Source organism: Stegodyphus dumicola, chromosome 3, assembly GCF_044657685.1.
Source record: "Stegodyphus dumicola isolate Sdum_Otavi_A_Nest chromosome 3, ASM4465768v1".
NCBI classification, from domain to species: domain Eukaryota; kingdom Metazoa; phylum Arthropoda; class Arachnida; order Araneae; family Eresidae; genus Stegodyphus; species Stegodyphus dumicola.
In genome coordinates, this window is record NC_140770.1 from 163345927 (window position 1) to 163366125 (window position 20199).

The window sequence follows — 20199 nt, forward strand, 5'->3', positions numbered from 1 at the left end:
TACAAGATCAAGGTCTTTACAGAGTACCAATGGGCACGTGTAAGAAGGTGACACACTACTTAATTAAACTCGTTGTTTTTATGAATTCTGCGGACACGTGCGTTTCCTTTAGTTTGCGTTGGAAGAATCACGTGCACAAAGCTAATTTGTCAATGCATAATAACAATTGTTCTATTGTAACCAAGTTATTTCTCAGAAAGGGTTATAATTTACATTTATGCCGTATAAACCAATAAGCAAGTTATAGTAACCTATATCAACATACATATGGTTCGTATTTCCAGCTTGTGAAAACTTATTATAAAGCAACCGTAATTCTCTATCGTGAGTTTCTAAACGTTAAGAGAAGCTCATCGTATTTTTTTTTTAAACAACCGTAATTTGTTTTATTAAATATTGTGACGGCGGAAATTTTTTTTCGATAGAGTTGTTTTATAAATTTTAATAGCAACTCGTCATAACTTGCTGTAAAATAAGTAAATATTAATATAGCAACATAGAGTGTCATAATTTAATTTACTAAATATTGGGATAATAATACATTTTAATATCATATAAATCTTATAACATCAATTTAATAAAATATTCTTCGCGGGTCTCAAATAGGTGGCCCCCGAAGCGATTTTACGTTGTTTCCGACCCAAAACTCGAACGTTAGTAAGGCTTCGAAAAATTTGGATCCTATTCTTAATCTTAAGGTAAAAATCTCATTATCTTTTATTAGTACCTGTCAAATATAAAATATCTTCAGTTTCGCATTTTCGCAATAAGAATATATTTTTGTTTGGGTACTGTAATGCATTTTGCAGTAATTGATAAAACAGATAATCTTCTTAGTAGAACATAAATTTTATTTTTATTTCACGGAGATAGATAATTTGAAGAAATTTATTTTGTGGCAATAATTTCATACAACTACTAGCTGAAAAAACTTCAGAATTCTCTTCTTAAAACAATTTTTTGCGTTGCTGAGCAACAATTACATAATACAAATATGGCTTTGCCACTTCAACAATAAATACAGTTATTTATTAAATAACAAGATATTACAGTATACATTTAAGTCAGAAGAGTTTTTTCCCGTAGTTGAAAATTAATACGAGGGTATATCCCGAAAATAAAGGTTACAAGGATAATAAAAAAAAAAATATTTATTAACAATAGGCAGGAAATACAAAAGGTATTTAATTAAGAGGCACACTTGGCTATCATTTTGCCGCATAATCACCAAATCAATTTAGGCTTTTATCTAAACACAGGCTCAACTTATTTAACCCTGCTTGATAGAATTCACATCCTTTCCCATTGTGCCGTTTCTCAGTAGCTGTTTTCTCATTACTCTCTGAAGAGAACATCATTCCAGATAAATGTTTCTTCTCTCTAAAAAAGAAACTAGGTGCTAGGAGGAGTAACTCTCGACGTTCCGCTTTAACTTTCGCAGCAATTCTTGAATTTCGAGAACAGTATGGGGCCGGGAATTGCCATGCAGGAGAATGATACCATCATTCAACATGGCATGGCGTTTGCGTCGGATGTCTTCACGTAACCTTGTCTAAGTGGCATAATAACAATCAACAGCAATAGTTTGGTCACGCTTCACATACTCGATCAGGACGACGAATTAAGGCTCCCACATCCGAGCGAGACCACGTTCTTGAACGTCTTGCCATTTAAATCATTCTGACCAGTCTGACTAGTGCCATCTGTTTACACTCTGGTAATAAAATATTCAAATGGCTATGCTTGTAACTTTCTTTTGGACCCACCTACGTATATGTACGAAAAGAACAAAACTGCCAATGAGTGTTTACAATTTGTGATGAGCATACTGTCTAGTAAATTTCCTCCTACGTTACAAACTTTATGAAAATCGGAACGACGTGAGTGGTTGTATCTGAAACGTATAGTAAGGAACAAAGTTTGTAATTATTTGCATAAAAATCTGCATTTTTTTCTGTATGCGTCATAAAAAATGTCATAAATAAAAGAAAGAGAATTAGTTGCCATAAATTTGTTCTAAATTTTGTCCCTCTAAGGAAGTTTTCGTACTAACTAGGAAAGTAATCAAGGAAGTTTACGAACTAAAAAGAAATACAAATATTCAATCAATTATTAAAGTAATACAATATTCAATCATATTCAATTAGTTTTTAACAGTTAACAATATAAGTTTAAAATTCTATTAAACGGAATATACGTAGCATTAATTTTTACTGATTTCTAGATTTTGTGTGCTTAAGATATCTTCTATAGGCATTTTGAGTAAAAATGTTTAGTTAATTCACAAATAAGAAACATAGAGATCTTCTTCTTGTAATTTTTTGTCCATAGTTTTGTTCATAATTCTTCTAATTTTTTTTTTCATAGAAGTGTAATTTCCGCTTTGCGACGATTTCATAGAAAATGGTTCATTTGCTATTGCAGTTCTTCTCTGTCAATGAGGCGTGGGAAAGATATATAACTCGAAAGCCATTTATTCTGCTCTGTTAGCGAGCAACTGTATTGAGAGATAAGAGCAAAAGCTCCCTTGTGACTTGGTTTATAGGCATCTGTTAGTAAAAATGTGAGAGCTGGCAGATATTGTATTTTAAGCAACACCACAGAAAATCTTCTACTTTTAGCATCTGACTACCTGTAACCCAAAAGATCAAAACAATATTCATTACCTTAAGTAAAGTCTGCATTGATGCATTCATTTATTAAATTTTATGAGAGATTTTGTGAATAACAAACGCATTTAAATAGTGATTCATGTAATTTCATACAAACCCTTAAAGTTGGCTGGTATGATGAATTAATTGTACGGCCTTCCGTTGATACGAAATCTGATTACTATAAACAAAATCATATGTGAACAAACACCACATGACTTCCTTGTATGGCCTGTTAAATTATACGCACTTTTTGTTGTATTTCATTTAAACTTGTTTCCTGGAATTTCATTAGAGATATATTTCTCATTCAATCAATTCATTTCTCATTTCTTAGTAAAGCAAAAAGGCATAACAACCTCATCATTAAGAATTGTAAAATGCAGAAAAAACTTAAAACACCAAATACAGTTAAAACAGCTAAAAAAAAACAGTTTTTACGGTTTAAATTAGAGTTTCTACGCACAAACAAACAATTCGGCCAGCGCAAGAAGACAGAATTTTCGATGCACCAAATTGGTCCCACTCGGCAAAAAGACATTGAAAACCACTTACTGATTGAATTCCCTGTTCCACTGAGTTTCAAATGTAAACAAATGGCTGTTCCTTGCAAAAAATGCACATTTTACTAACATATAATAATAAAAAATCTAAGTTCACCGAGCCAGGCAACACAGTAGAAGTATGTATATATATATTTGTATACGATTGGTGCAGCCGATTGCAATGAAAAAGAGAGATGCATAACTGCATGTTATAGCAGTTCCATATACAAAATGTACGGCTACTTGTTCTTGAGTTATGCAAGATCAATACATACGTACGTACGTAAAGACGGCAAGGAAAAAATATCTTCTGAATCCATTTTACAATCCTTTTTGGGAAAAATAGTCATTTATTCCGTCCGTGCGTAGAGATGTCACGCAGAAACATCGTTCAAATGGTTTCGAGAGCTGTTAAAATTCATATTTTCGTTGAAATATGGTACCCGAAAATTTTCACGATTATAATACTTCCTTTACTTCGTAAAAAAATTAATAGAGTAATGATCCATAAAAGTATTTGGTGATTTTAATGAGATAAGTCACAAATTATATGCATTTTTATTTCACTCAAGCAGAACAAGTAAAAAATAAAATAAAAATAATTAAATAAATGATAATTGCTCCTAGCGTATATTGCTTTTAAAGCGCTGAGTTTATTAATCAGAAACAGAAATATTAAAACTGAAAAATAAATATCTTGCTCTTTGCCTAATAAAAACAAACTGTCCCGTAGGAAATAAAAGTATTTATTTTTGGCAGTGGCAACGCCGAAAAGCAACACACTGGCATGACGAGGAGAAAAATACTATGTTTTGAGTAGTGGCAACACATCGCTTTTAGGTCGCTGATTTGTTAATCTAAAAGTCATTAAATTTGCACATAATGTGAAAGAAATGAAACATAAATTTGAAATTCAAATTTCGGTCTCCGAAGTTCACATGTTCAGAAAGAGAACTGTACCTTTTCAAAATTTAGTGGCTCTAGGTTCCATCTTTTTAACAAGATGTATAAATATCTCTTTTACCGTCGTATAAAAGTTAAATATTTACTGTCTTTCTTGCTGTACCTTTTCTCCTCTGAAACTGCCTTAGTTTACAATAGAAATGGCTTCTGCCTTTTATCAGCTGTTAAGACCTATTTCGAGGTTCGCCTCGCATCAACTTAATTCGCCTACTTATAAAATTATTTTGTATTTCATAGTGTCTTATCTGAAAATTATAAAAGACGATTCCTCAAAAGCAGGCTTGGCTTTCAGACGAGAAGTGTTTCCTATAGCAATGCCAGCTGAAAGAAAGGTAGAGGCACTTTCTGATTCCCCGCGTTTTTAAGCGAACTTTGCTTTGTAAGATCCTGATACATTCCTGCTGGGAAAAGAACGTAATCATTTGGGCAATAAAGCTTCTCTTTTCATCTTCGCGGTATTTTGCAGCTTCAACACGAAGTGATGATTCTATCTTGGGTGAGCCGCCCAGACAGTATAGTGGTTAGGAAAGCCTGACTGCGATACCGAAGGGTGCGAGTCCGACGTTCAAGCCACATTTAACCCTGATGAGTTGATGAGTGTGTCTCGTCACTGAGGCCAACGAAACTTTTCAAAAGACGAGTCAGCCCTTTGGGAAATGGGTGAGAGAGCACAGAGAGAGAGAGCTGGGACAGCGCAATTAAGCCATACGCCCTGTTGTGGTTAGGTCTGTGAGATGCCTCCCACAAGCAAATTAACATATACAGGGGGATTCAAAACTATACGTCAAAAATGTAAAGGCAGGTAAATAGGACCTAAATAAGCAGATTTCGTATAGGAATGTGTCTGTGGTAATGCCGCATTGAACCGGCTGAGAACGCTGATAAGTACGACGTATAAAAGCGCTGCGCTAGCTTGATTCTTCATTTTCTTCACGCATCTCGAGCAGCATGCATCGTTACATCAATGCGAAGCTTGCTGACATGCATTTCATGTATGAGGCTGCACCAAGGAAATGGATTAGCTGCTCAAAGAAGAACTTGTGGTCGATGTTACTCCAGCTGTTCGCAGACAAATGTAGTGCCCATTTGCAGAAGATCTTGTTGACCGCTTGTATCTTGCTGCTGGACATGTGTCGACATGCCTGACGTCTTTTCTAATGTACGCCGATCCATGCGTCGCCATTGTGAATATTGTATCGCTGTTGGTGGCCGCTCTTTCGAGCACCTATTGTAAACTGTTAATATTTTTTCTTTTGTCTTTTCTTGTTTTCTCAGTTTCCTGTGATTCATACTGTTTACGTGCTAGCGCTTTAATGCGGCATTACCGCACACGTATTCCTAAACGAAATCTGCTTATTTAGGTTCCCTCTACCTGCCTTTACATTTTTAACATATGTTTTTGAGCCAACCTCTATATACAGAGAGAAATTACGTTGCCACATTCTCAACTTTTGCAGGCCTTTGAAGTTATTCATCGATGGCTTGCTACACATACTCCCTTCTGAAATGCCTCCTATAACAGTTGTTAATTGTTTTTGACTGCATACAGATAATCTTAATATTTCATTAATGCGTTTGATATTCAAATATAAATCATTCTGCTTTTAAGATTACTAATATTACTTAATCTGTATTCTAATAAACGCTACTTCATTCTAATTAGACATAGGTTAGAAGATTTCACTTTGTTCGCTGCCATATTTTGATAATAATCCCATTACCAGTATCTACCTTCTGCCATCTTACAGCTCAATTGAATTTGCTAACGTTGCCTTTAATGCAGGCTTTCAAAATGTACCCAGATTGGATCTGCCTAGACTACGTCATTAGTTCTTATCTAAACTATTATTAGCTCATCCTGTTCAAATGATAGTAAATGTTCTTGATCCAAATCCAGATAAGCAAATACTCAGAAATACCGTCATTGTGCCCCATTAGTTTCGGTAACTCTTCAACCGTTTAATTCCTTAGAGCTAACACCATTCATGTTTCGAATCAATTGTTTGACTTATTTTAATTTTAGCTTAGTAACGTAAGTGTGAAATATAATTCAAACGAAGTTTTTATCAGTTTCCTTATTGAACGAATCCTTTCTTAACAATTATAGCAGTTTCCGAAGAGATTTATTCAACTGACTGACGTAAAATATTCGAAGTTCTGTCCTCTTTAGATATCTGCTTTTTCGTAGGTACAAGACACTGTAGATTGGTGTATTGAGAATACGGGAAAGCACACTAGGGCTATCTGCCTAAGGGGAGGGATGCCTTCGGGGAAGACTTTCTAAGGAAAACTGGCTCGTATACACGTTACACATGGGGAAAACCACGAAAACGCCCATGCAGCCAGCCCATTCGCGGGATTCTAACCTCGGGCCGACTACCAGTGTTCAGCGATTTTACCGCTCGGCCGCTGGTGGGTCCAAGACACTGTAGTCTTTAGGGATTTTCGAAGCAGGACGGACTCGAATCTGGACCTCTCGAATACGCTCCGTCTGTGCAACCGTTACACCACGAAGGCATGAACATAAGAAGAGGGAAAATACCTTACTCCCCTTTTTAAAGGGCGACTGGGGATTAGGGGACCCAATCGCCAAATCCTGATGGTAAAGAATCACCATCTACCACGTTTTGGGTTCGGGCACCGTTGTAGAGTCATTAGGTTTTCAAGAGACATGAAGAATGAGCAATGCCCTCGCAGGAATTCGAACCTGGATCTCTCGAATATGCGCGGAATATGCTACGTTACACCACAAAGGCATACAGAAAGGAGCGAGAAAATACCTTACAGCATATATTTGATATTTATTTCAAAGATTAAGTTTTTAATCATCTACGTAGTAGTTCATACTACGTAAATTTCAGAGTCTGATACATCTCGCTTCGGCATAAGTTTTACAAAATATCATTTTTAAAGCTTGATTGGCTCGTGAAGACTTACCATAGTAGACCCCACTTAATTATGATCACATTTATCCACGGCTGATTTCTTACCATTAACCAACTGATAACATTAAACGGTGAAAAATATTCCCTTTAAAATATGAATAGAATTTTACTAATTTAATATAAATATAACCAGAAACATATAGACAGGTACTTTCGCAGCGTTTAATTATGAAAATGCAAAAATTTCCGTGCTATAACCTGTTCATAATATCTTTCATGCAAATCTCATTTATGTACTCCTCATAATGTTTCTGGAAATAATTTCACCGATGCTGTAACGGAAATTATAATAATTAGAAGGCATTTCCCATTGAAAGACAGCACAGCGATGCAAAATAAAAAAATTTGACAAAACAAACAACCTTCAGTTCGCGTTTGTGTTTTGATATTTTTAGCCCAAAGGGGCAATTTGTCCAGAAGGGCTATTAATTTAGTTTTGGCATTTTGCGTTGGTTCACTATAATAGTTCATAGTTTCACTTTTCAAGTACGTTACCAAATAATAGAACTTTGGTTATAAAGATATTAAATAATGAAGTATCTGCATGTATGTATGTATGTTTCTTGGTCTGTGAAAAAATCTACGGTACCTAGCGACATCAAATTTTGAATAATGTAGTTCTTCTCTCGAAACTTGGAATTTGTTTTATTGTCTATTTCATGTTTTGTAAAACTTTAACGAATTTTTGATTAAAAAACTGAACAATTACATAGCGAGCAGTAGAAGCACTGTACGAAAACAACTCTGCATGAATGTGTGTACGTGTCTCGCATTGTGATAAAACAACGGTACCTAGAGACATCTAATTTTGAATAACGTAGTCCTGCACTCCAATTTGGGTATATGGAAGCCCAAATTTGGAATCTGGAATTTGTTTTATTATCTATTTCATATTTTGAAAAATGTTAACGAATTTTGGATTAAAAAACTCAGCGATTTGAAAGCGAGCTGTGGCAATATTGTACGGGGAAAAAAATATCTCAAGCGCAGTGTATCGGAAATTCTAAAAATTTGCTCTTTTTAAATATTTTGTGATGTTGCTCTTCATTTGAATTTTATGTTGTTAAAGTGCGAAGGACATAAGGACATATTTAATATAGGTAACACACGAAACGTTAAACAAACACCCCTTTGGGCGTAATATTAAATCTGAAAGCTTTCATACTTTTATAGATATTTTTTTTTTTTTTTTCCTTTTTGTAAAGAAGCAAGGAAAAGAAAAAAATTCTACAAAATTCCCTTTTTTTCCCTGAAGAAGAAGAAAATGTGTCTGAATATACTCAAAATCTAAGCCAAGGTAAGAATGCTTTCTAGCCTAAAAGGGCGTTATCCCGAATGGGTTATTTGTGTCGTAACGGGTTTTTGCGTAGTCCACTATAAACAGCCACTCACTTTTCAAATTTTTGCTGTCACTCTGTAATATCTTTAGAGAAAGTACATGATGAAAAGCCTACATGTATGTATGTGAAAAAATGACGGTACTTAGAGTCATTAAATTCTGAATAACGTTGCCCTCCACCCGTGTTTGTTAACCTGGAAGCCCTTTACTTTAATATTTCTTCGAACTTTAATATTTCATATTTAAAATTTATCAAACTTTAATTAATTTTTTATTGACAATGTAAACGATTTGAAAGGGAGCAGTAGAAACACCGTACGGAATTAAATAGTTTGATCTCCAGCGCGCGAGACTGTCTATTGGAAATTCTAAAGTTATGCTGTTTTAAAATATTTTATATGAAATTTTACGTGTCGTAAATGCCAAGAACGTAATATTTAATAATTTAAGTAAACACACAAACCGTTAATAATAGAAAGAAACATTGTGAATCTTAGTATGAAAACTGAACATTGACAGGATAAACTTAGAAAAGCCTGAAGAGGATAGAAAAACGTACGCCAAGACTTAATGCCGCATCAGGAATTATAAACATATCTGCTACATTGCTTTTAAAATTTTAGTAATTTTGCTGGTGAATGCTATATGGCGTAAGTGCGAAGAAAATAGCGCTTAATAATAAAGCTAGTAGCAGTGAACAACAGACAGGTAGACTGCGAGTTCAGCGAGAGCGTAAAAAACCTTAGCAAATCCTTTTAGGCCATCGCTAAAATATAAAGTCTTTCAAATTTTAGTCATTTTTTTTGAAATGTTGAATTAAAATCGAAGCCCAGCTGTTTGATTACTTGAACTAAATTTTTTTATTAATTGGCAGTATTTATAATCGAATTTGATTTCATTTGAAAACTTATTTTTGCAAAAATAAGCAACTTTAGAATTGAAGTTTACAGTAAGCAAAGAATTCTTGATGTTTTTCGTATACAGAGAGATTTCGGCAATTCGAAAGCAATATCCCAATTATAAAATTAACCGCGATCACATTAAGCGGAGGATACTGCATTTCTTGGAAACGAAATTTTGCAAAAACGTATCAAGATTTTGCGATTATTATTAGAAATGAGGTTTAAACTGCACCCAAATGCGTCTCTGTGAGTTTCGGCGCAAAGGAGGTTACAAAGGCGAACTGGCAAATTATGAAAGTAGCGTCGACATTAATTCGGTATTCCTTATAGACCGGGAAACCATAAGCGCCTCATATTTCAGCAAGAAAATCCACTGCACATATTGTTTACAACGAGTAAGTTTATGATGTAGTTATACTGGTATGGCAAGGTTGTAACTGAGATTAGCCTCTTGTCTCTCGCGATTTCCTGAAAATAATAACTAATATACTTCCTTGTTTCATTGCTTTTGGGTTTCAAAAGATTTCAAGTACTCATTCAATGTTGCCACTTTCAAGTAACTATTTTTAGAAATCTACGAATATAAATGTTATTCACTCGTTCTTTAGAATTAAAATAATGTCTCCGTGGCTTCTCACTTGGTTTCCTTATATAAGATTTAGTGCAGGTCCAATTATTCGTATAATCATGTGACAGATTTATGATTTGATTTTATCCGACAGTTTACTTTAATTGTATATAGGCCAGTACAGCAAAACCCAAATTGTTTTGTTTGGTTTATTTGATTATTGCAAAGGACTTTAAGATATCTGCCTGAGGTGAGGGATGCCTTCAAGGGGGACTTTCTAAGGAAAACTGGCTCGTATCTACATTACACAGAATGTCAAAGTATCTAGAATGATCGGGAACATGGTGCGTCCGGATATTAAAAAAGAGCCGGATAACTTAGCGTCTTTTTTCTGCAGTCCGAATACATATTTATTAAAATAGAAATAGAATTCTTATTTTCATTTTTTATTTCCTTGAAAAATAAAAGAAATACTATAATCCCTAAAAGTTTCGGATATCATAATTTCAAAGAAAATACCCTTTTTTGCCGTTCCTGACTCCATTTTGATTTTTTTTTCATTTGATTGTAAAATGGATTTAACATGGATTAAAAACGCATTTTTTTCTGACGTCTATATGTATGTATATATCGCGCATAACTGAAAGACGGTTAGTCGTAGAATGTTGAAATTTTGAATATGGGACTGCTATAACATCTAGTTGTGCACCTCCCTCTTTTATTGCGACCTGCAGTAACAAAAATATATATATGTATACCCACCCCCTTTACTCGGCCTTTATTTTCGCAATCATTCGTCATAATCATATACTTCAAATTGCAGAAGTGTTTAAATGCCGAAAATATTCACGTTTTGGCAATGTCAGATTGGAAGAAAAAGGTATTTTGGACACTAATGAAATTTATCTTTTAATGTGGTCTCATGTTTCAAATACGTATATTGAATCCCGTACAACAAAAATTAAGGAGGATATTTAATTTCAAAATTTGCAGTTTTTTATGTTATTTCCAACTTGCCTTAAGGAATCGGCTAATTAAGTTACAATAAATCGAGGAAAGAATTTTAAGTGAAGTGCAGCAAAAATTGTTTGTAATTTAATAGGCTGTAGAATGGAGGTCATGTGGTCATAAGAATTTTTCCATTAATTTCTAGGAAAATTGGAAATTGAAAAATTTGTAATTATTTCCGATTAATCAGGGTGACCATTGACGCGTCCATGGTTAACCTGAAATCACAGTTAATCGATGAGTAGTTTTTTTTTTTTTTTTTTTTTTTTAAAGAACGGGGAATAATCAACTCATGTTATAATCAACAGAAAATGGGATTAACAACTTACCAATATTTGCAAACAGTTCAATCTCTTTTGTAACTCCCCTTTGTCAGGTATATTTTATGTATAAATGTCAGGTATATTTTATATTATAAATCGCCTATCAGCGGCCGAGCGGTAAAGTCGCTGAACACTGTTAGTTCGGTCCGAGGTTCGAATCCCGCGAACGGGCCGGCTGCATGGGCGTTTTCGTGGTTTTCCCCATGTGTAACGTGTATACGAGCCACTTTCCCTTAGAAAGTCCTCCACGAAGACATCCCTCCCCTTAGGCAGATAGCCCTCGAGGCTTTGCAATAACACACACACACACACACATTATACTATAAATCAAAAGAGAAGGAACGCTTTATCAGCAACAAAAAATAAATATCATTAGAATTAGAGAAGCTGAGTTAAAAATAGCTTTAAATAATGTTAAAGTAACCAGACTTAATGGTTGTACACTTCATTTATTTTTATGATTCAGCTATTTAATCCTAACGAATAATTTAACAATATTTATATTTCGAATACGTATAATTAAATTGCATACTTCTGTGGATAAATATAATGCAAAATTAAATAAAAAAAGGCATGTTCCATTTAATCCGCTCTCAGATAATGAGGCGTTTATTTCATTTCTCTTTACGCAAAACAGAATTAAGGTGTTCATGTATTTTTATTTGCTTTAATAATGAGTGTTTTTATTTTAAGTAAAAAAAAAAAAAAAAAACTGCAAAGCCAATTTATATTTCCGTAAAACTACACATATTATCTTGTTTTAATATTTACCGTGTTTTAATTAGACGAGGAAACGTCATGTTATTCAGAAAATCGAAGAAATTAGCGAGAAAAATTACTGAAAAGAGAAGAAAAAATTACCAATTATTACCGAGGAAATTACAATTAGCTTAATTTCAGTTTTTAAAGTTTATTTCATTCAACACGTTATTTCGTATGTTAAATACGTCCTATAAGTCTACTTATTCCGTTAGCCTTACCAGAAATGTAAATTCGGAAGTATTTAAATAGCAGTCGAAAGAAAAGAGAGTTAAAATGAGATAGTGTACCTTCATTCTCTCGTAACCCATCCTTCTGATTAGTAGTACTAGTTTAGCGAGTTTTCTGACTTTAATACTTATAGTTCGAACATAATTAGAAGCCACATTAATGATTAATTAATTTACTGTTTGACTTTTGTGTATATTTAAAACTTGCTATTCTCCAAGTAAGCCAGTAGCAATAAAGTTGATATCATTTGGATATTTAGTTGTAATTACAACCTGATAGTAAATACGTTTTAGGTTGATTTTATTGTACGGATTCGTAATATACGTAAGATCATGCTCGCGGATTTGTAATATATTGAACGCACATAGTACCGATGCTAGGGTGATAAAATATATTTTATCGAAAGAAATACTTAAGAGTTCTCGGCCTTTCCACAAAAGCAGCCGTACAAATCTTTACAGTATCAGAATAAAATCAGCAGTTACACTTCAAACTACGAAGAACGTTAAACACAACGCAAAGGAAAACACATCTAAAGAGCACGCTGAACTAACAACTGAGATTAGATGCTCTCTCCGGTTCTATATAGTTTTCACCCGGCCGCCGAGATGTTTCTAGTACTTTCTGTTTCTAAAAATTACTGGAAGGTCGAATTACGGCATATGAGGGCCAAATTACGGTCACCGCTATATAGAGGATCAATCACAGTACTCATTAGTTATACAGGGAACAGACCCAAATGTCGCCAAATGGTAGCCAAGTTTGGGTACTTTTCGCGATTTATCGCCAAACGTTTCGACAAAAATTAATCGCCGAAACCGTTGCCAACTCGGCAATAGCTCACCAAATTAGCGAGATAGCCATTTACTCAATGTTAAATAGACTTGCCGGCAAGTTTCGTCTCTCTAGATTTTCATGTTTCATCATACAGAAAAAAATACATTTTCACATATAACTTCATTAAAATCATCTCTCTATGTACAAAATTCGTAACACCTTCTTAGTATATCAGGGTTCTCTTAAACTACGAATATACATAATTTATGCATAACGCAAAGTATATAATCATTGTACAGGAAAAATCCAAATTCTTACGGAAGTTTTTACATGAATCTGTACATGTTGTCTATTATTCCATTTATAATTTCTTTGCTTTATTCCTAATGATGTTTATTATTCCAATACTTAGATTGTGATCATTTTGTTCTGGCGTGGTGATTAAATTTACATAACAAAATGAACAGATTTAACTGCTTAAAAATACGTATACAGTGGAACCTCGAGATACAGGTTTAATGCGTTCCAGCACTGAGCTCGTATAGCGAATTTCTCGTATCTAGAAATAAACTTTCCCATTGAAAATAATGGTGTTCGATGTTATGCAAATTGTATTTCTTTCTTTGTACCGAGGAGCGGCGCAGACGCAAATTTGTTAGGTTTTTAAAGCTCGCGTTTAGAGCTTTGAGGTTGCTGTGAATTACTGGAGTTTCAACTAAGCAGAGGTTCTTCTGAGTTTGTGTTGGTAAGCCGCTACTGAGTTCGGAGTTTGTGTGGTCTTCGCCGTTTTCAACTAACTTAATGTTTGAAAGTCAATAAAGAAGTTTCGGTCAACGTTATGATTCTGAGGTTTTTTGGGTTCTATACTGAAGTAATATCAAGTCAATTTACAGTCCACTATTTTTAAACAACGGAACGTACATGGTTTTTGTCCGTCGAGCCGGAGTCGCAGTAAATTTGGTGAGTCAGTGTGTTTTTTTATCTTTCTTATTAGATAATGGAAGACTAAAAAGCGTGTAGCTAAGTTAAGTAAACTGAAAGAGAAAATTACAGCGACTTACGATTCTGCTGATGTTGATCAGTTAGAACTTTTTAAATCTAGATTAAATAATTTAATGACCGAACTTTCGGATATTTTTAGTAACATATTTGTAGTGTGTGAAGAAAAAGATATTAATGTATTTATAGAAGAACAACAGGTCATACAAGATACTGTTGATGAGTTAATTTTAATGCTAACCAAAGTTAAGAATGTTAAAGGCATTAGTGTGGAAACTAAATTTTGTGAAATAGCGAGTATACGCTTACCTAAGCTAACTCTTCCTGTATTTACTGGCAGTACTGAAGAATGGTTATCATTGTCTGATTTATTTAAAACGGCGATAGTGGATAATGACCGTTTATCAGGTGCACAAAAGCTACAATATTTAAAGGGTTCTTTAAAAGGAGATGCTTTGCGGATTGTTCAAGCTTTAACTATTTGTGACAGGAATTTCGAAATAGCGTGGCATTTATTGTGTCAAAGATTTTCACATAAGAGAGAATTACTTTCATCGTTATTAAAGAAAATGTTGTATTTATCAAATTTACAAGCTGAAATTCCTAGTCAGATATTAGCGTTAGTAGACACTGTAAGAGAGTGTGTATGTTCGTTTGAAAATCTAGGATTCAAAGTGGAACAATTCGCGGATACTATTTTAATGTAAATAGTACAGTTTAAATTGGATTCTTCGACGAGAGGATGGTGGGAAAGAACATTAAAGAGTGAGGAAATACCAACACTTAATAATCTGCTATAGTTCTTGAAATCTCATGCCAGAACCTTGCAAGGAGGTAAAACGCAAGGTTTTAAAAACCAAGTTACAAAACACAAATTAACTTCATTGGCTTCAGAGATTCGCGCGCAGTGTACGTATTGTAAAGCCGGTCATTCAGTTTTTAAATGTAATAAGTTTTTAAATCTGAATGTTCAGGAACGCGTTAATTTTGTCAAGAGAAATAATGTTTGTTTTAATTGTTTGGTTTCAAATCATAAAGCTTTCGAGTGTAGAAGTACACATAAATGTAAAAAGTGCTTTAAAAATCATCACACACTACTGCATTTCGAAAGAGTTCAAAATGAACCAAAGGCACGTAAAGGAGTTACGAACAGTTCGAATGAATTATCAGTGACGGCTAAGCCATTTTTCACTGGGCCAGAACCTCGCGCTCAATCGTCTGGGTCAGGGGGGAATATCGCAAGTTCTAGTCCAGTAATTAAATCTTGTGTTTCAGACTTTAATTTTCAGAGTGAAGTTTTATTATGTACGGCTGTTATTAAAGTGTTAGATTCATCGGGTGAATACCAATTGTGTAGAGCCCTCCTTGACCCTGGCAGTCAAGCAAGCCTGATTTCAGAAGATTGTGTACAAAGGCTAGGGTTAGCAAGAAGAAATGCCAAAGTTTTTATTTCATGTTTAGGGTCTTTGTATACGAAAACTAATGGAATTACGGAAATAAACTTCGTTCCGCATTTTCCGGCGAAAGTGTCATTTAAAACACTAGTATTTATCATCAATAGAATTATTGGAACTTTGCCGCATTTTACATTGGATAAGAAGTACGTTGAGGAATATAATGATTTAATGTTAGCAGATCCAACATTTTACAAAAGCGGGCCTGTTGATATACTTTTAAGCGTAGATATTGCCTTACCTCTTTTAAAGGGAGAAATAATTAAATGCGAAGAAGGTAAACCGGTAGCTTCTCGTTCTGAACTAGGATGGATTATTTCAGGTAGTGTGAATAATTCAACAGAAATTAATCCTACTATCTATGTTAATAATATACAAGTGGAAACTGATCAGATGCTGTCTGACTTTTGGAAATTGGATGCTGTACCTACGTTTGACGTGCTTACTAAATCGGAGAGAGCATGTGAAGATTATTTCAAATCTACATATACGAGAGAGGAAAGTGGGGTATATACTGTGAAATTACCGTTTCACTCTCCGCCTTCTCAGCTTGGAGATTCCAGACAATTAGCTATGCGTGGATTCCAATCTTTAGAAAATTCACTTCTAAAAAGGCCTCAGATATATGAACAGTATAAGGATTTCATGAGGGAATACCTTGAGCTGAGACATATGGAGGGAGTGCCTGAGGGAGAGATTCTTATTGACTCTACGTATTACATGCCTCATCATGCCGTATTAAAGGAATCAAGTACTACGACTAAACTGAGAGTTGTTTTCGATGCTTCAGCTAAAACGACATCAGGTATTTCATTGAATGATATTTTGATGGTTGAGCCAAGAGTTCAGCAAGAGCTGTTTCCAATTCTTCTACGGTTTAGAACTCACAAAATTGCAGTATGTGCCGATGTAGAGAAGATGTTCAGACAAATTCGTGTCCAACCAGAAGATACAAATTGGCAACGAATGCTTTGGAGGGATAGTCCTAGTGAGCCCTTGAGTACATTTAGATTAGTGACAGTTACACATGGGACTGCCTGTGCGCCATATTTGTCTACTAGAGTAATGAAACAACTTGCATTAGATGAACAAGTGAAATTTCCTTTAGCATCAAAAATTGCCCTTCGTGATTTTTATGTTGATGATTTGCTTTCAGGGGCACAAAGTGAAGAGGAAGCGAATGTTCTAGTTCAGCAGTTGAATGAAATGATGAAAAGGGGTGGATTTCGCTTAAGGAAGTGGATTTCAAACAGTTCAGCTATTTTAGAGAATATTCCCGAGTGCTTACGAGAATCCAGTATTTCTCTTGAAATAACCAGTGACAAGAAAGTAAAAGTATTGGGAATTAATTGGAACAACTCTAGTGATACGTTTCATTTTTCGGTATGCATAAGTGATAAAGAGTTTACTAAGAGGATTATTTTATCAGAATTAGCCAAAATCTTTGATCCAATGGGATGGTTAGCGCCAACAATAATATACGCGAAAATATTATTACAAGAGTTATGGAACTTACAGCTGGGTTGGGATGAACTCCTTGATAAGAGAATAAGTAGGAAATGGAAGCGTTTCTATCTAGAATTGCCCTTACTTTCAAGCTTACAATTTCCGAGGTAAGTCTTGAGTCCGAAGGCAGTAGTGATAGATATCCATGCTTTCTGCGACACTTCAGAAAAGGCTTATTGTGCAGTCATCTATCTCCGTACAATCGACCTTGATTCGTCAGTCAAAGTCAGCCTTCTGACATCGAAAACCAGAGTAGCGCCCTTAAAAACCCAGTCTCTTCCGAGACTAGAGTTGTGTGCTGCGTTACTTTTAACCAACCTCTTACATGTAGTATTATCATGCATAGAACTGCCTATTAACAGTATTTACGCATGGACCGACTCGCGGGTTACATTGGCATGGGTTTCGTCCGAACCTCGCCGTTGGCTACCTTTTGTGGCAAATCGAGTTGCAAAAATCCAGGAAGCTGTTCCAGGTATTCAATGGAATTATGTTGCTGGGAAAGAAAATCCTGCAGACTGTGGGGCCAGAGGTTTTATTCCATCAGAATTCTTACAATGTGAGTTATGGATGAAGGGACCGCAGTGGTTAAACGAATCCTTAATTCATGTACAGCAAAATTCAAGTGTAGAATTAGAGAGTGAAGTTATGTTGAAGGAACTGAAAAAGAGTTTCAGTTCAAATGTTTCCAAATTTGAAGAGCCTAGTGTGTTTTCAAGATTTTCATCATGGTTAAAGTTATGTCGAGTGTTAGCGTGGTGTTTAAGATTCAGAAATAATTGTAGTAAGTTACCTACAGAGCGTATAAAGGGTTATTTATCTACTGAAGAATTCTGTGAAGTTACTTCTATGATTGTTAGGATTGTGCAAAGAACCGAATTTCCAGAAGAATTATTCTGTTTAGACTCTGGTAAACCCTTGAAGACATCAAGTAAATTACTGTCTTTAAGTCCTTTCTTGGATTACGCGGGAGTAATGCGTGTAGGCGGAAGGCTTAGAAACTCTACAGTTTCAAATAATCAGAAACATCCTATGATTTTACCTAAGAATCACAATATTACGCGTTTAATTATTAAGCATTATCATGACACGTATCTTCACGCAGGTACGCAGCTACTCACTTCTGTCATACGACATAGATTTTGGATTGTGAATGCTAGAGATATTATAAGAAAGTGTATAAACCAATGTGTTATCTGCCGTAGAGTTAGAGCGCAAACTGCAACTCAGATAATGGCAGATTTACCCGCTTCAAGAGTTACTCAAAGTAGAGCTTTTTCTCGTGTAGGGATTGATTTAGCAGGACCATTTAACGCAAAATATCGTCCGGGTAGAGGAGTCAAAATCTTTAAGTGTTACGTATGTCTATTTTTTTGTTTTACTACAAGAGCAATACACTTAGAATTAGTTGGAGATCTTTCAACAAAATCATTCCTCGCGACACTTAAGCGGTTTATAGCTCGTAGAGGCAAACCGTGTGAAATTCACAGTGATTGTGCAACGAATTTTATAGGAGCTAATAAAGAATTAAGGAAAGCCTTTTCTATTGTTCAACGTGATGAACAGCTACAGGGTTATATTTCTTCAGAAAATATTAAATGGTTATTTAATCCTCCCTCTGCCCCTCATTTTGGAGGGCTTTGGGAAGCGGGTATCAAGTCTATGAAACATCACTTAAAAAGATGTTTAGGAACACTTATTTTAACATACGAGGAATTTTTGACATTAATAACCCAAAATGAATCCTGTCTTAATTCTAGGCCTTTGGTACCAGCTTCAAGTGATTGTAGCGACTTGGAGGCGATAACACCAGGACACTTTTTAACCGGAGCGGCTTTAAGCGCTATTCCAGAATCTAACCAAATTCAAGAAACCATGAGCTGCAGTGACCGTTGGAGGAACGTGCAAAGGTTATTTCAACATTTCTGGAATCGTTGGAGCAGTGAGTATTTATCTAGATTGCAGCAGAGACCCAAGTGGTGCAAGGTACAACAAGACCTGAAGATTGGTGATATGGTTCTTATTAAGAACGAAAATCTACCTCCGCTACGTTGGAAATTAGGTAGAATTATTAAAGTGTATCCTGGTCTGGATGAGAAAGTTCGAGTGGTGAGTTTACGCACGTCTAATGGTGAAATAAAACGACCTATAGCAAAGCTATGCGCTTTGCCATTTAATTCCTGATTTAGAGACTTTAATTTTTATTTTTCAGTTTTATGCAGTGCAACAGTTTAAATTTATTGTATAACCCCCTTGGGACTTCAAGGCTGGGGGTATGTTCGATGTTATGCAAATTGTATTTCTTTCTTTGTGCCGAGGAGCGGCGCAGACGCAAATTTGTTAGGTTTTTAAAGCTCGCGTTTAGAGCTTTGAGGTTGCTGTGAATTACTGGAGTTTCAACTAAACAGAGGTTCTTCTGAGTTTGTGTTGGTAAGCCGCTACTGAGTTCGGAGTTTGTGTGGTCTTCGCCGTTCCTCAACTAACTTAATGTTTGAAAGTCAATAAAGAAGTTTCGGTCAACGTTATGATTCTGAGTTTTTTGGGTTCTATACTGAAGTAATATCAAGTCAATTTACAGTCCACTATTTTTAAACAACGGAACGTACAAATGGAAATCTAGTTATTCCGTTGCGCACCCCCAAAAATATCAATAATATTATAAAAATTAATTTTTCTAATAAATGACACTGGTAAATAATATATCCTTTATGATACCTTCCGACACCGACCTTAACTGCTTTTCGTTAATCCATTCCAACAATAGCTTCTGGGTGTTAGGGTCGGTGCTTGGAAGTAACGGTAACTGCTTTGCCTACATCAAGTTTTTAAATTTTTTCCTTCTTCAGAATGGTCGTCTTCAGATCGTCGATGTCGAAAAGCCATAAGTCTTCGCCAATTTCGTTACTCATACACCACGCTTATGTTTATCTATGATTTCTTTCTAAATTTCAACGGCCATTGCTTCCTTATTTTTCTTTGCAGCACTATCTGAGGCAAAAATCTTTTGGGAGGTATCGTGAAATAATTACTTTTAGGTTAAGTGTAAAAAACAATTAACACACAAGCGCAAAACCACGCAGATCAAAGAACACTGAGTGATCTGACGAAGGGATTCCCCGAGTCGAGCCGGATCGGGAAATGGCGCTATGCATACCAACAGCCTGCCTCCTTGCTCAATCAGCCTGCTTCCAACGAGTCAGTGCTCGTATATAGAGACGAATGTTTCGCT

At 35.2% G+C, this 20199-nt stretch overlaps 1 long non-coding RNA gene across 1 annotated transcript in view; it reads left to right on the forward strand.

Annotated features, from left to right (window-relative positions):
* LOC146998176 (uncharacterized) overlaps window positions 1–18866 on the forward strand; it is a 970620-nt gene extending 951754 nt beyond the window's left edge. Inside the window, exon 6 of the long non-coding RNA XR_015040030.1 lies at window positions 18731–18866. This is a non-coding gene — a long non-coding RNA (uncharacterized LOC146998176). The remainder of the gene's footprint in view (window positions 1–18730) is intronic.
* Window positions 18867–20199: the final 1333 nt, after the last annotated feature.